Source organism: Stegodyphus dumicola, chromosome 8, assembly GCF_044657685.1.
Source record: "Stegodyphus dumicola isolate Sdum_Otavi_A_Nest chromosome 8, ASM4465768v1".
Classification (NCBI taxonomy): domain Eukaryota; kingdom Metazoa; phylum Arthropoda; class Arachnida; order Araneae; family Eresidae; genus Stegodyphus; species Stegodyphus dumicola.
In genome coordinates this window covers 73,558,588-73,575,556 of record NC_140775.1, presented here as the reverse complement: position 1 = coordinate 73,575,556, position 16,969 = coordinate 73,558,588, and the positions used below count along the sequence as shown (strand labels likewise).

The 16,969-nt window shown below is 32.6% G+C and overlaps 1 long non-coding RNA gene across 1 annotated transcript; it reads right to left on the bottom strand.

The window, feature by feature from the left end:
- Nucleotides 1-1,349: 1,349 nt before the first annotated feature.
- LOC146995877 (uncharacterized) lies at nucleotides 1,350-3,757 on the bottom strand. The gene is made up of 2 exons (XR_015042850.1): nucleotides 3,134-3,757; nucleotides 1,350-2,273 (listed from the first exon to the last, which is right to left on the bottom strand). It is a non-coding gene; the product is annotated as an uncharacterized LOC146995877 (long non-coding RNA).
- Between the last annotated feature and the right edge of the window lie 13,212 nt (nucleotides 3,758-16,969).

Genomic DNA, 16,969 nt, shown 5'->3' with positions numbered 1-16,969 from the left:
CCTAAATAAAAATTTCGTGTATATTTTGTAAACATATTCAAAATAACTTATTCTTTAGATGTTTCAGTTTCGTTAGCAGACTATAATAAATAAGATATGAATAAAAACTTTCAATAGTGTCAAATGGGGAAATAGTTAAGCGTAGAGTGTGCAAATAACTTTATCTTAATGACATTTTAACAAAAATTTCCATAAAAACACTGTAAATTCATACTAAAAAAATAACTTAAGAATATGTTGTCATTTAAGTCTGAGGTATATGGAAATAATTGTGCAAGATTCTGAAGAAACACTTTCTTTTAAATGTGTGAAATATTTCATAACATATATGGAAGAAGAAAGTACAGCATTCTGTGTTTTGGATGCTTTTCATCAAATGTAATATAAATACGAACTAGAAACCGTAATAAAAAGTCCTTCCTCTTCAATCAGATCACCTTTGTGTTGCATTGTATTTGTAATACTTCTAAAAATCCAATTTTTACCTAAATTAAAAAACAGTTATTCCATAAAAGATAATAACTTTGAACGTATATAGAATGAATTTTGTAATTTGAGTTATGTTACAAAATAATTCATAGTTTATATATTTTATAATTTAGATAAAACCTGTCCAATTTAAGAATGTGTGTTAATCACATTCTTAAATTGTAAAAGGACGACTTAACCACATGTAATTCATTTCAAAGCATAAAAGAAAGCTTATTTTTTATTTTACACAGCAACAGCATTTTCATGCAGTCAAGTTTTTTTTAACTGCTAGTTATTATACATAATACTTAATTTTAAACCCATTCTTATTAGAAAGCATAACTAAGAAACTTTTTTTTAAAGCACCACAGTGATTGCAAAGAATGTCGTTAAATTTACAAAAGTATTGAAAATATATTGAACAGCATTATAACAAGAAAGTACTGTACAAAATATGTAAATTTAGCATAACTTCTTTTTTAGTATTTGCATAGTTTCCTCCAAATGAACCTTAATGGGAAGTTATCTTGCAAAAATTTAAAAGTATTAAAATGGCCTCTATTTAAGATGTAACTGCATTTATAATTATTTTGTAATTGTGAATAGATTATATTATTGCAATTAGATTATGCACTTACAATATAATTGCATAAAGTAATGAAATTAAGAGTTCACAGATACAATGTAATATAATTACAATGCAATTACCTAAATTGTAATTATAATCACTTATTTAATACCACAATATTATTACAATCACAATGTAATTTAAATTGGGTACTATATTTGCATACCCTCCACTCAAAAGGAGGTACTGATAAGCCTGGAAGTTATTATTAACAAAAAGCCTGTTCAGGACAGTTTGATGATAATTTCCACCGGGCGAAAAGTACATTCTTAAGCCCAGGCAAATCATGACAATAAAAATCATTTAGTCTTATGATTGACTATATTTTAAACCCTAAATTTGAATTCTGCACCAAATTATTTACCTATATTTTAACATACTTTATGAATTATTAGAAGCGATATGGCAAATATCTTCTAAAAATAACTGTAAAATATCTGTATCCATTAATTGATTCAGATACACACTTTTATTATTTAAGTATATCAAAATAACAGCTTCATGTTCCTGAAATACAAAAATTACGGAAAAAGTTAAAGTAATATTCTTAGAAGCATATGATATTAGTCACCAGATGCAAAATTATAGTTAATTTTTTGCCCTAAATACAATTTTATTACACAGTAGTCAAATGTGTAACTTAATAACATGTTATATAAAAAATTAATGATAATAAGTTTATCAGAAATGAATTAATTCTGCGAATAAACTTTCTGCACTTGAAAATTTTCTACACCTGAGGGGAGGGAGAGATCTAGTAAAATTAGATTTATTATAACATCAGTTGGACCAAACACCTTCTCTCTCTATATATGCATCACTAAAGAAATAAATAAAATTATCATGCTTAAAAAACAGATATACCATACCAGTTTTTTTCCCCTTATTACCCTTTACATTGAGAAATAACAAACAGTACAACACTGAAAAATACTATCCTTGAAATTTCGTTTAAATGAAGAAACACACACCATCTTTTTATTTAAGCATTACACTTCAAAAACAGATACACATACCAATTTATTTTCACTAGCCTTTATACTGATAACATGCCATATAAAAATGAAAAGAATTATCCTTGAAATTTAGATAAAATGAAGAAACACAATGGGAAAATTTATGCACACGGACATCTTTTTTCTATTGCATGTTGTCTGACATGATCCACAAGTGCCTAAAAATGTACCCAAAGAAACGCATTTCAATATTAACAAAAAATTGTTTACAGATTAAAATTCATTCATTTCATACCAGTATTATAAAGATCATGCATGAAACAAATCTGCTTTCCCATACTTTTAAGTAAAACTTTTATACTGGAAAATAGACTATATTTCTATATATTAGAAACAAGAAAATACTAATTTGAATGTTCTGCATTCATTTCTAAATCTTTACTCCATTGCCAAATTGTATAATACTGTGATTATAAATAAACTTGCATAATCCTTGCAATTATTGAAGTCAGATTATATATATATTGTCTCACACTATTCAATTTATTCTATTGACTTCAGATGTCAATGTCAAAATTCTGGAAGTTATTTTAACCAAGAAACAGTAGTGGGCACCGTGCATAAACAACTCATCTAACTTTTTAACAATAGTGATTATAAAATAAAGAAAAAATTATATATCATTCCAACGATATTGCAACTATAGTATAATGTTACATATATCTTTAGCAAACATTCAGATTTTATCTTGACTTTCCAAATTATTATTTATTTTTTAATAAATTTCAATATGCTAATGATTTTCACGTTACATTAGTATAAATTCCACAATTAGCACAGGAAAACAAAATCCGCGCTTTATATTAGAAGAGAAATTTCTTTTCCACATTCAAAACATCTACATTGGCGATGTTTGGCGACGGGTACATTAACCCTAGACTAATTTAATTATAGCTATTATTACAGAAATTAGCAGATACTCAGGTTATTGTACACAAGAATTTCACTTTACTTGCACATTATAAACATCAGAGAAGATATAAACTCTAAATGAAGGCGTAATTAACATTATACTTACTAAGCAAAGTTTAGTGCCTGGACCAGGTTTCCAATTGTCTCTTCGGCAATTATTTACCCATATTTTTCTTCTTTCTTCATTTTTAGGAAATTTTACCAATGTATGACCTTTCCGTGAATGATTTGAACAAGTAATAGCTGTACATCCGCCCATTTTACACAAAAAAACACAAAAAATTGTTGCACCGTAACTACAGAGTCGCCATTAAATCTCCCACTTGGGAGCGCGAATGCCTGATGATTCAGCCTGGTATATAGGAGCCTTAGCCTTAACTCCACTGCTGCATCCTTCGCTGGATAAAACAGGTCATATTTTATTCTTTCTTCTCATTCCCTTTATTCACCGTGCTGATAAGTGATAAGGGTACCTTCGTGTACGGCCTCTAGTTAGGCCTTTTTTCCAACCTATTTGCATCACATGATTAATCAATGACACAAGAAACATAAATGTAACTAATAATAACACAAACATGGAAAATTCACATCCAAACTCAGAAAATCCTCACATGAGACATCTCAATGATGAACCCAACGTTCTCCAAATATTAAGTCACAAAATTACTTTATCCAAAGATGTCGAAACTAACAGATCCTTGGTGGAAGCAAGATCAGTAAAATACTTTCTTATAAGGTTGGCGCATTTTTAAAGCGATAGCTACTGCGCATGCTCTATGACGTCACTAACACGTCGCCATGGACCAAGGTTCTTTAATATACTAAGGTTAGGCCAGGAACGGAAAAAGCGTGCCATTGGTTGCTGGTAGTGACGTCACCCGGGAGACAGGACGCATCGGCCGACGCGTCTGCTACATGATTTTGGTAATGGAAAAAATGTAAACTAAAGCAAAATGATCATTTTATATGTGGTAGATACACCGGAAATACCGGGTATATACTTTCCGATTAAGTATTTTGTTAAAGAAAATGTTTATTTTATGCATAGAATTCGTACGAATGCTGAAAATAATTGTAAACATTAAATTCTTTTCGTAAAGGGAAGCCTTAGAAAATGAAAAACGATATTTAAGTTAACTAAGGGAAATAAATATTGTAAAACAAGGTATTTTTCAATATTTTTTCGTAGTATTGTTTGCACTAAATAAATTTTGTTGAACAGAACACATGATGGCATAACTGCTAAGACCATGGTAAAAACATAATCAAAAAGTATTATTCTATTTATTTTCATTGCTCATGCACTTTTTTTAATACAAATGAACTTTGACATTCCATGAGAAAGATATGATCGTGATTTTCAGTTTAATTTACATATCTCAAGCAAAAATATATATAAAAAGATTTGACTTAACAAGTTCATATTTAAATACCATGAAATTCTACAAATTTCTTAATATCCGTCATTATACTTTTAAATAGTATACTTATCACATTCTTTTTAAAGTGAAAAGTCACTTCATACTGATTCACTTCAGATTTTAGCAGAAGTGCATATTTTTTCAGTATAATCTAAAAGTACTCTTATAATCCCTTACACTCCCAAGATTTCTATATAACATTTATCCTGACGTGATTATTTGCTATAGTAAATAATCTTCGATATTGGCATCCTATTCTTCCTTCCATACATTAAAAATGGAACAATTAAAATACATTTTCTTAGACATATACGCATAATAATAATAATAATAAACTTGCCATACATCTTAGTTTCAGCCCACCAGCAGCTGAGCGGTAAAGTCGCTGAACACTGGTAGTTCGGTCCGAATCCCGCGAACGGGCTGGCTGCATGGGCGTTTTCGTGGTTTTCCTCATGTGTAATGTGTATACGAGCCAGTTTACCTGAGAAAGTCCTCCAAGAAGGCATCACACCTATTACGCAGATCACTATTGGTAAACACGAAACTGAGATTAAATATCTCGCTATAAGTCTACTTCATAAAAGGAAAATTATGATAAAATGAATAGCACATATTCTGGCATTTTCGATGTTGAAATTATCTGCTCTTTTGCAGCGAATAGTCCATAACTTACGAAGTTCTGGATCACTTGGAAAACGATGGTATGTGATGCCTTGACTTTTAGTTTTCCTTCTATAATTCTGACACAACGCTATAGCACAACTTGCCATTTCCGACTAGGTATAAAAGCAAATTAACAACACAAATCAAATGTATCCCAGACCAAATGCAACGAATGTAAACAAACGCCGAGAACTAACGACTGTCACCCACATGACGTCATGCGCAGGTGGCATAATTTTCTCCCTGCACTACGCATCGCTCTTGGGCCCCCCCTGGCCATGGACCTTATAAGAAATAGACTAACCCAAACGGGTTTTCTACCTCGTCTGAGGCGTTGCCGGCTGTCACCGTGATCACATCCGGAGGAGTAGGGACGACTTGCAAAAATTCAACATTGGTTGTCTATTGCAGCGTGTATAATTGTCAAGAAAAAGCTGGTTGTAGCACCTTATTTCACAAATTAGAATTTCTAGATATTTTTATTTTTGAAATTGAGATTGATTTTTAAAAATTTAGCATATTTATCAAGCATAATTAACGTTCCAAATAATTATAAAGCTATTGCATGATTTCAGGGCTGGATATTTTTTTAGCTTTTCCTACACTGTAAGGAAATTTGTAACCACTTCTTTTAGAAAATAATATTTTAAATCTGAACTAATAGAAAATTTCAAACAAGCAATTTTCTCTCTCAATTTTTATGCTTTTTATTGGTGTAACTAAGTAAAAAGTACTAAAATATTTAAAAACGAATTTTTGAAAGTTTTGTTTAAAATTCTAAATTGTGCTGCTTTTTTAAAATTCTGAGTATTATGAGTATTATAGCACAATTTCTATACAGGAATTTTATTTCAATTATCTTTCATAATACATCATAGTGATAAACACTTTTGACTCCTTAAAAATGTTTATACATTTAATTCTAATATTAAAATTGTATTTAACCGTAATAATTAATTTTGCTTGTATTTTATAGTGAGTATTTTTAAAATTTATTTTTAGTTCTGCATAGATTTTTTTTATTTACTGTTAATTTAATTTATTAACCCAAAGCAGCGGTCACCTAGAAAGGCTGTTAGTTTCGAAGCGACATTTTGCGCTGTTTTACTATAAGTGTCCGTGTCTCCTTGCAAATTGTTGTTACCAAATATTATCGCCCTGTATTATATGTAAAGAAATTAAATAATGAAAAAATCTGCATGAATACATGTATGTTTCTTGCACTGTGACAAAAACGACAGTATCTAGAGCCATCAAATTTTGAATAACCGAACATGGGCATCTGGACGGCCGGATTTCGAATTTATTTTAATCTATTTCATATTTTGTAAAACTTTAACGAATTTTTTATTAACAAACTCAACGAGTTCAGAGCGAGCACTGTACGGAAAATAACAGTTTTATCTCCAGTGCGGAAATTCTAAAGATATGCTGTTTTCAAATGTATGTGGTTTACGGGCGAAGAACATGATATTCAATAAATATAAGTAACACACAAAACTTTAAAAAAAGGTTCCTTTTGGGCGTAATATAAAGTTTGAGTGCTTCTAGATTTTATTTTATCTTTTTTTTTCCCTTCATTACGCTTAGAAAATTTCATGCTCCGAATTTTATAAATTATTAAAATAATTAATCCACTTTAAAGTTAATAATTTAATGATCTTATATCAAATAAATATGATCGTTTTGAATGTTATTATAGTTTGGAAAATCACTGCCTTAAAATGTTCATTAAATTTTTTTAAACAAATTATCAGATCTTGTTTAATTTTACCTTATTTATTTCAAAGCATCACGTACTATCAATCTTATTTAATTTTACTTTATTTTTACACAAAATGAAGTTCATAAATTTTGTGCTTAGAGTTTTTACCGTTTTACCAAAGTCAAGATGTTTGTACAAGAATTACGTGTGAAAAAAAATGCGCGAAATGCAGTAAAAAGTGCTTTAATGAGATATCTTAAATCCTATTTGGAAAAATCTGTGGCAAAGTATCACATTTAATAATTAAAAAGAGTTATGTGATACAAACGCCATAGGTTTCAATGTTGAAGTAAACCAGATCATCCCTACTCTTTCTTGCCGACATGTCGGTGACGCGAGCCCCGCCCACTGGGTTAGTCTATTTCTTATAAGGTCCATCCATGCACGTCGCTCGTAGACCCAAATTCCTTCCCGCCGATGCTGTTCTGCTGTATTTGCGCGGTGTTGGTTTAAATGTGTGATTAAAATTGCCTGGAACACGATGTACTGTAGCTGTGTGCAATAATAGTTACATAAAAACAAAATGTAATCCAGATACTAAGGATATAACATATCAAGAACTCCACTAACATGTCATTAAATAATAAAAAATTTATTTAGTAAAATTAGTCTTAATAGATAAGTATGCACAATTTCAACATCACTTAAAATATTTCTCACACATTACAAAATAAATCATGGAGTTTATCGAATAGTGTTTCAGTCAAGCATATTCATAGTGAATAACTTCTAAGGTGACAGCCTGTAATTACAGATTAATTGATTCTTATATGAAGATGGTCATTTTAAAGAAGTGATGCTCTGTATCAATACTTATATTCTCAGAAATACTTATCAATTTTAGATATGGCCATCTTAGGGTAATGGTTGATCAACCATCAAAAATACTTTACTTGTGAAGGTAAGGTGTGATACTTCTTTGGCGATATGAAGCAACTCCAATGATGGAACACAGCAAAAAAACTTTATTTAGCACTCAAAAAAAAAAAAAAAAAAAAAGAGGCGACATACAAACAAGAAGAGAAAACATATTCTAAAAACTTATTAAAAAAAAATAATTACATGCTTCGTGCGAGAAAATGCATGCAGCTCTTGAGCCTGCATTTCAATATTGCCAGTAATCTGTACATTATTTATTATTCATCTATTTCAAATGCACGAGAGATTAATAACGATATTAAAGCTGTTACAACCTCTCCCCCAACGGAGAGACTTTTTCCGAAGGGAAAAGTTCTGTAAAATTTGACAGTTTAAAAGCTCGGCTTGCTCAAATGCTTAAAGAGAAAAGGTAATTTCTCTTATAAATTTCCAAATTTTCAGGCCGAAAATTTTAAGTTTTAAACAAATATTTTTACACCACATTTAAATAAGAAGAAAATGGACAGTGTTCAAATTAGTCTTCCTTTTTTTTCTTGACGGCGCCTAGATCTCTTCCATGGTGGACCAGTTCCTCGGCTATAATTCACAGCAAAGCCTTTCCTCAGTTCATCTGTGCCTTTCGGATAATATTCATTTGTCATTTGCTTTCGACAATTGTTTTCTTCGTCTATTAGTAGCGGCTTTGATATTAAATCAAAAGCCGAAAGATGATGATAACGTTGCATTGCAAAATAATTCTCAATATTAATTTCTTTATCGTTTTCCAGTTTTTCGTGAACATCTTCCACGTTTAATTCCGGTGATTTTACTTCTTCAAAGACATCTCTGGATGCTTTATTTTCTTCCTTCATCGGTTCCAAGATCTTCTCTTCAGCTATTTTTCTTTTCCTTTGAGATCTAGTAGAGATGGCATTAACCTGATAAGGATGACTATCAAGTTCCTTTCTTTGTTTATTCAACAGTGCAAAAGTTCGATTGCCTAATAAATACCTTCCTTTGTCGAGTTCATTTCTAATAATGGCAGCCTTAGTTATTACTCGCCCAAGATCGCAATTTAGTTCGATTTCAGCCAATGGTAAACAGGTTGGATTCAAATCTAATGGCTGTTGCACCCACACATTTTCACCTGTCAGCATTTCCGGCGTGATGTATTTGCGACAAACTCTATCAATACTAGCACCTGAATCCCTTAATATAGGAATTTTATGACCATTTACGTAACCCATACTAGTATAAGGTAATAGAAATTTATCCTCTGATTTTGCACTAATTCTGTTAAGATTAGCAGGAGATTCAGTACTATTCTTAAGTTTTGGACATTGGGGTCTTAAATGTTGATAGGACCCACACTGATAGGACCACACATTGGGCGTTTTTCGTTTTTTATATTTATCATCTGGACGTGGACTTCTAGGTCTATGAAACCAGTTTTGCGAATTAAATCCTGATGACCATTTTTTTTTTCAGTTTTATTTTTATTATCTGAACTCCATTTACCTTGAGTTAGTGCATTGTATCTTTCTTTCTGCCGATCCACTACAGGCCTTTTTTGAAAGTTTCCGCAAACGTTTTCATAGGCATCAAGTTTTTCAGCTAATTTTTTAGATGAAATCATCTCTACCCACTCATCGAGAAAATGATCTCGAATTTCAGGAGGAACTCGACGTTTAAGTTGGTCAAGCACCATCAAATCTAGCAACTGATCAAAAGTCTTAACTCCTAGACCAGTCACCCATTCTTTGCAATAATTTTCTATTTCATAATTGAAATCCACCCATGTAGATTCGTACATTTGATGTTTCATAAATTTCTGCCTAAACTTTTCCGGGCTTAGTTTAAACCGTCTTAACAATAAATTTTTCACGTGTTCATAGTCTTTAGCTTTATCGGAGGGTTCTCTAGCTATTAACTGGGTTACTTCGTAAGGAAGTAGTCCTAGTAAATGAGATACAAATTCTTCTTTATCAATTTTAGCCCATTCTGCTTGCCTTTCAAACAATAGCAAATATAGACTGATATCTGCTTTATTGTCATTGAATTTCTGCATAAGGTGACGCAGCTCCGTTTTCGGCCGGATCTGTCCCGTATTTTGAGACTTTGTCTCTGCTTCTAGTCTTAATTCATACTGTTTGTTCCTTCTCCGCTCTTCTGCTTCTTCTTGTCTCCTACGTTCTTCTCTTTCCCTTTCCTCCCTCTCTTTCTGTTCTTCTCTTTCCTTTTTCTCTTTTCTCCCTCTCTTTCCGTTCTTCTATTATTGTGTCTAAGACTCCTTTGACGAATACTTCATCATAATCTCTACTTTCAACAATTTTCTGTTTTAAATCGACTATTTTCAAACCTGGCAGTCACTTGAACTCCCAGTTCAGCCGCGAGATTTTGCAAATCTTCCTTATGAGCTCTTCCCAAGTAAGACATTGTTTCTATGTTTAAAATTAACGAACACTATGTTCTTTATACTTCCTCAAAATAGCTCAAATCAATTACTTTAATTAATTAATGCAGTCAGGAATCACGAAATTAAATGCACTCTGTTAAATACGTATACCTCAAAAATGAAATATTTAAATTCTATGAAGTTCATTCTCTCTACCACATTAATGGTGATTAAAATAAGAATAACAACATAGAGCAATATATATATCTACTGTCTGGACAACTAAAATGAATATTAAAAATATAATATCAAATACGGTAATAAAATAAGACAATTTATTATTAACAGGAAGTAATAATCTGGTATCACTAATATTGCGTTCAGTGAATAAAGCAATTCTATATGAACCGGAAGTAATAATGTGGTATCACTAATGTTATGTTCAGTGATGAACTAATAAAATAAAAATACGCACGATTATTCGATCTCGTCGGTGCCTCCAAAATAATTAAGACTGTGATACTTCTTTGGCGATATGAAGCAACTCCAATGATGGAACACAGCAAAAAACTTGCGACCTACAAACAAGAAGAGAAAACATATTCTAAAAACTTATTTAAAAAAAAAAATAATTACATGCTTCGTGCGAGAAAATGCATGCAGCTCTCGAGCCTGCATTTCAATATTGCCAGTAATCTGTACATTATTTATTATTCATCTATTTCAAATGCACGAGAGATTAATAACGATATTAAAGCTGTTACAAAGGTTTTGCCTTTCAAATTATGGATAAAAATTCTAAACTAATTTACTAAAAACAAAGGTATTCCTGTTGCTTTTATATAATCATATTTTACAGAAAATTATAACTTAGTGTATATAAAGAAAATATTCTAATCAAACATCTCCGGATTCGACAAATTGCACCCAAAATTATGATGGAAGGTGAAATTTTCTGAAAAATTAAAAAAAAAAAAAAAAAAAAAAAACCCACTCCCAGATAATTACAAAACTAAAATATGCAACATTATAAATTTCATTACTAATTTGTTACTGTTTATGTGATGCGGAGAAAACTGAAACATAGCTCAATAAATTATAAACATACTCAAACACACTGTTCTACACAGTAGCTGAAATACATTCGTAAAAAATAGTATATTTAACGACTTGCCAGTTTAGTTTAATTCAACTGCGTGAACAATGATTATTTCATATATTTTTCGCAACTTGAAAGTATAAACACAATAAAATGTTGTTTTGTTTTAATAGCATATAACATAATTAAAAAATAATGTTTCATAAAGTGTTCTACATTCCAAAATATCAATAGCATGCTGGCATATATCGTAAACACGACATAAACAAGAGTACGACGGGTCTACGAGCTACATCACAAACAGGCAGCCAATGACTGCTGAGCTACCCGAATGCACAAACCTTTCTTTAATTCATCCGATTTTGGTACGTCATCTACGACAATAATGGCGATTTAATTAATTTTGCTTGTTTTTGGGCTAGAGTTTGGTTTTCTATTTGCGGGAATGGTGTCACTTTTGTTTGGTTGGTCTTTTGGGGTGGTAGTGAGACGAGTGGCTGATTCATCTTCGTTGTCCAAATGCATGTCGAAACCTTGGGTGGAAGATATCCAAGATATCCGTAACGACCCAAATGTGATTATGTCCGCTAGTGATCAAAAAGAACTAAACTTTCTCCTTGTAAATGTCATTAATCAACTGCGTATGCAGGAAAACGAGATGGCCAATGCAAAAATAAAGGAATTACAAACCTCTCTGACTCCGATGAGGAGCCTTCCCTCAAAACCAGCAATCGATATAAACAATTAGAGAACCAAATAGACGACATGCATTTGGACAACGAAGATGAATCAGCCACTCGGCTCACTACCACCCCAAAAGACCAACCAAACAAAAGTGACACCATTCCCGCAAATAGGAAACCAAACTCTAGCCCAAAAACAAACAAAATTAATTAAATCGCCATTATTGTCGTAGATGACGTACCAAAAGCGGATGAATTCTTTAAAAAACTTAAACAAGCAAACCGGAAAAGAGATAACTGGCACCTTAAAAGGACGCCGCCTTGAAATACAGCCTGCAGACTCTGACTCACATCGATTCATTCGCAAAATAGTTGAAGAAACAAACCTCAAAGCCCACACCTACTTATTGCCCGAAGATAAAGTTTTAAAAGTCATAATAAGAGGCTTACCCATCACCACAGATCCCCAAACCATCACTCAAGAAATACTTGACAAAGGATTCAAGGTTCACTTTATTACACTATTAAGAAACAGAAAAGAAAATAAACCAATGCCGCTTTTCTTAGTACATATACCAAAATCGGAAGAAAATAAGGAAGTATTCAAAATCAAACGCATAGGTTATATGAACGTAACAATAGAATCATTACGCAAGAAACCTGGCCCTCCACAATGCTATAGATGCCAGGGATTTTTTCACAGTTCCCTGCTCTGCACCAGAGACTGGGTATGCGTCTGTTGCGGAGGCAATCACAAACCTATAGAATGCACCCGTAGTCGCGACCTGCCAGCAATATGTTATCACTGCAAAGGTCCTCACCCAGCCAACTTCTCAAATTGCCCGGACAGACCAAAAAACAAACAAGTTCGGTTCAACCCAGTCCTCCACCAGCAACCAATCCCTGGACTAACAGAAGACAAGACTTTCCTCCGCTGACATCAAATAGTAACGAAAATCTCGCTCAAACCTCCATTCAAAACGAAAATCTAACAGAAGAAACTACCAGCACCGCAGAATCCTCCCTGTCAGACCTCTTTGACTTCTCTTCGCTAAAAACAATCTGGACTATAGTGATACAAGGACTCAAAAACATTAAAACCAAGAAATCGCCTCTTGATAAAATAATCGCAGTAGTCGAAATCGTCGAAAAAATAGGAAATCATCTTTAATTCTAATAAATTCAAGAACAGATTCAACATAAAAATCCTCTCTTGGAACGCTAACGGTCTTTACCATAAAAAAGATGAATTATCCAACCTCATTATTGAAATTGAACCTGACGTAATACTCATACAAGAGACTCACCTTAAACCAGCACTTAAAGTACTTTATGCTAATTATAACACCTACCGTACGGATCGTGAGACAAGAAGAGGCGGTGGCATCATCACATTTGTTAAAAGGAGCATAAAACACTCTCAAATTCCTAATCCCAGCACCACTTTCGAAAGTAACACAATAGAAATTGTAATAGAACATAAAAAATTCAAAATTTCGAATATATACATCCCACCAAATAATAATCCCAGCGCACAAGAATTGGTTCACCTCCTTAATTCTAATACTTCTACCATTGTCGGAGGGGACTTCAACGCCAAACACCCCTGCTGGAACCGAGGACCTGCTAACAAAAAAGGAAATGACATATTTAAACTCATTCAATCAAATAATTATAACATTCATGATCCAGACGAGCCCACTCATTACGGGTACAATAGCGCCACCACAATTGACTTCTTCATCTCAAATAACATTACTAACAGATGCAATATCTCTGTAATTTCAGCCCTGTCTTCCGACCACAACCCCATTGTATTTGAAATCCCCATTAATAAATACCTTCCCTCACTTGACAGAAGTATAGGAGTTACAAATTGGATCAAATAGTCTGAAATTCTGAATAACTCCATACAAGGTAATCCATGCATCAACAAAGAAGACTTAGAACACGAAGTCTCAAAATTTACCAACAGCATCAATTCTGCTTTAAAGGAAGCCACCAATACTTTTTATGTGAACAAGTCTTTCCTCCCCCTGCCTGCCGATATTAGAAATGGTATTAAAGAGAAAAACCGGATCCGTAAAAGATGGCAAACCACCAGGGATCCACAACTCAAACACGAACTAAACTCTATGCAAAAAGAAATCAACAGAAGAATCAAGAACTTCAAAAACCAAAAATGGACCAATTTCCTAAAGAACCTAGCTATAGAGCGCAATTCCCTATTTGACATTTCCCGCAAATTCAAGAAACCTTATAAACCTATTCCACCTATCCATGGACCTAGTGGAATTTCATATACAGAAGAAGATAAAGCTAAATCTTTTGCGGACTATATGGAAGATACATTCACTCTTAATCCCACTCCTTACAATAACCATATTGAACAGGTGAACCAGTTGGTCAATAACTTCCTTAATACCCCTGCTCAACGTCTATCTCCTTTGCAAACTCTCAAGCATACTCATCTTCCACAAGTTCTCGCAGGCGGGCCTCATCAACATTAGTAGGCCGGCCTGAGCGCTCTGCTTCTTGAATATCATACTTGTAGTCCTCGATTTTGAACTTTCAGTTCCAAATCTTCATAGTGTCATATGCTACAACAGTAGTACCTAAAGCTATACATATGATTTAATGACATTCTATAGCTGACTTTTTGCAACAGAACTGGAAGTAAATTATGATTCTAATCTGGTAGCATGACAATTCCATTTCAGACACCTTGTACTTGCTGATAGTGATACATTTTTACAAATTTCACCGCACAGTATTCTAAAACAAGTCTCTTTATTTCAAATGCCAAAAATCGCCTGACAAAATGAGATTAAACACATGAATGTTTGCACAGACGATATTTACAGTGGCAGAAAACTTTTATTAAAACCCAATATTTTTTCAAACAAAGGGAAATGAATATATTACTTTCAAAACAAATTTAATATCTTCAGAATTATCTTTTACAGATTGGTGTGAATTTTTAGTAGATGGGTAATTTACAGGCTAAGAAACACCATGGGTCTTGTGTTTGGAGTAAATCCTCAAGCATTAAAATGTGCTTAGTATACAGTCCAAAGTCGTTAATCCGGACTCGTCGGGACTTCGGCGATTCCGGATTATCGATTTTTCCGGATTATAGATCATCAGTTTAAATCGCGTAAGATGGCATGCAGAAATTCTAAAATTAAAAATATGAAACCATAATTTATGAAATAAAGAATAATTATGATCTAAAGGGTATCAAAATTCACAAAAAAAAAAAAAAAGCTTAATATTTATTTGTTTACTTTATTAAACATTTCTTTCAATGTAAGTTCTTTAAGTTGCTTCGTTTTATGTGACAATACTTTCTCTTTAATTCTATAAACAGACATAATTTCTTGTTCAGTTACAAAGTTCCGCTGTTCAAGTCCCGTTAATTGCTGTGCCGAGAATACCGACTAACTTGTCAATCGAAATTTTTTCGTTTTCACTAACCTCTCTGTCACATTCTTCATGTCTTTATCCATTTTTTGCAGCAATTCCACTTTTTGTTTGTTGGACATCGAAACATAATTTCGTTTTGTAGATCCTTTGGAAGTTCCAGCATCGGAAATTCTATTTGACATAATCGAAAGTTCAAGCTTACTTTTATAAAATTGCTCTTACAGTCTGCAAAAAATAATAAGCGGGATCCAATTCGAAGTTTAAGGAACAACGCAATCATTAACATTAACTGAACTATATAATTAGATAATTTTAGCTTACACCATCCGTTATACATTAAACGAGCAGGCGAAAACGTGTTCTGCACTTGCGCACACGCATATGCGCAGTAGTCAAGGTCTTACGCGCACGCGTAAAACGCCTGTGCCAACGCGGCGCATGCGCAGAAAGTTTTTAGCTTTGAGGTCCGGATTATAGATCATTCCGGATTATGGGTGTCCGAATTAACGACTTTTGACTGTATAAGATATATTTTAGGAGTTCAAGGAGGTGTGAAATGTGAAAGGGCAGCAAAAGTGGTTTGCTTTGAAATACTTGGAGAAGAAGGTATGATAATTTCTAACACCTGGAATAGAGTTCTCCACTCATTTGATAAGTTAAAAAAAAGTAGCATTTGCTGTTCTTGCTCTACATATTCATAGAAACACTCTTTTTCAAGCATTAGCCTTATCAAAAGTAAATTGAGAAATCATCTCCTTATTCATGTGAATCTGGAATGATGCTTTAAATTTAAAATAACAATATACAAACCTAACTTATCCAATCCAAACTTTCCAAGGAAATGCAAGGTCATTGTTCGCATTAAATGAGTGTTTTGTCGTACCTTTATTTTAATGTAAAAACTATTTTTATCAATAAGATGATTATGATATCTGGTTTTATTTAATGTTAGTAGCTAGTTTAAATCAACTAAAAATAATCAGAAACCGTTTATTTTATTAATGTGAAATGCAGCCATTAAAGGTAACAAAGTTATAGAGCAATTATTTTTAAAAATGAAAAATTTAGGTTTAAGTATACACATTTTTAGTGTGCTATTTGTTCCTGTTTGTTTGAAATCAGTTTGTGGATTTTTGGTTCTAGTGATATAACTGCAAGAAAAGCCACATTTATTTTAAACCGAGACCTATGCTGAGTTTTTGCTGTTACAATTGAAAACACCTTTTCACACAAATATGTTGTCGAAAATTGAATTAAAATTTTAATTTTTTTTCCACCGAGTGATGGGTATTAATTTTTTATAGAGAGACAAAAATAAGGTCTTGATAAAGATGACTGGAATTAAGTTTTTAAACTGTCCGGAGAGACAGATTAATCTGGCTTTCTTTATAACTCATGCCTAATTTGCTATCTTCAGTTGTTTGCTGATAATGTAATCCACATATTTCCATACCTAGGATCTTCTTGCTTTAGGTAATAAAAACCAAAACATTCTGCCAGTGACTGTAAGTGCTGTTGAATAATGAATACCACTTGCTCGTTGAGATCCTTCTCTCCCATATTTTTATTAAAATTTTGTAGATTTCCATCTACAGCATTTGCCATAATGTTATTGTTTTTGAAAAGCAT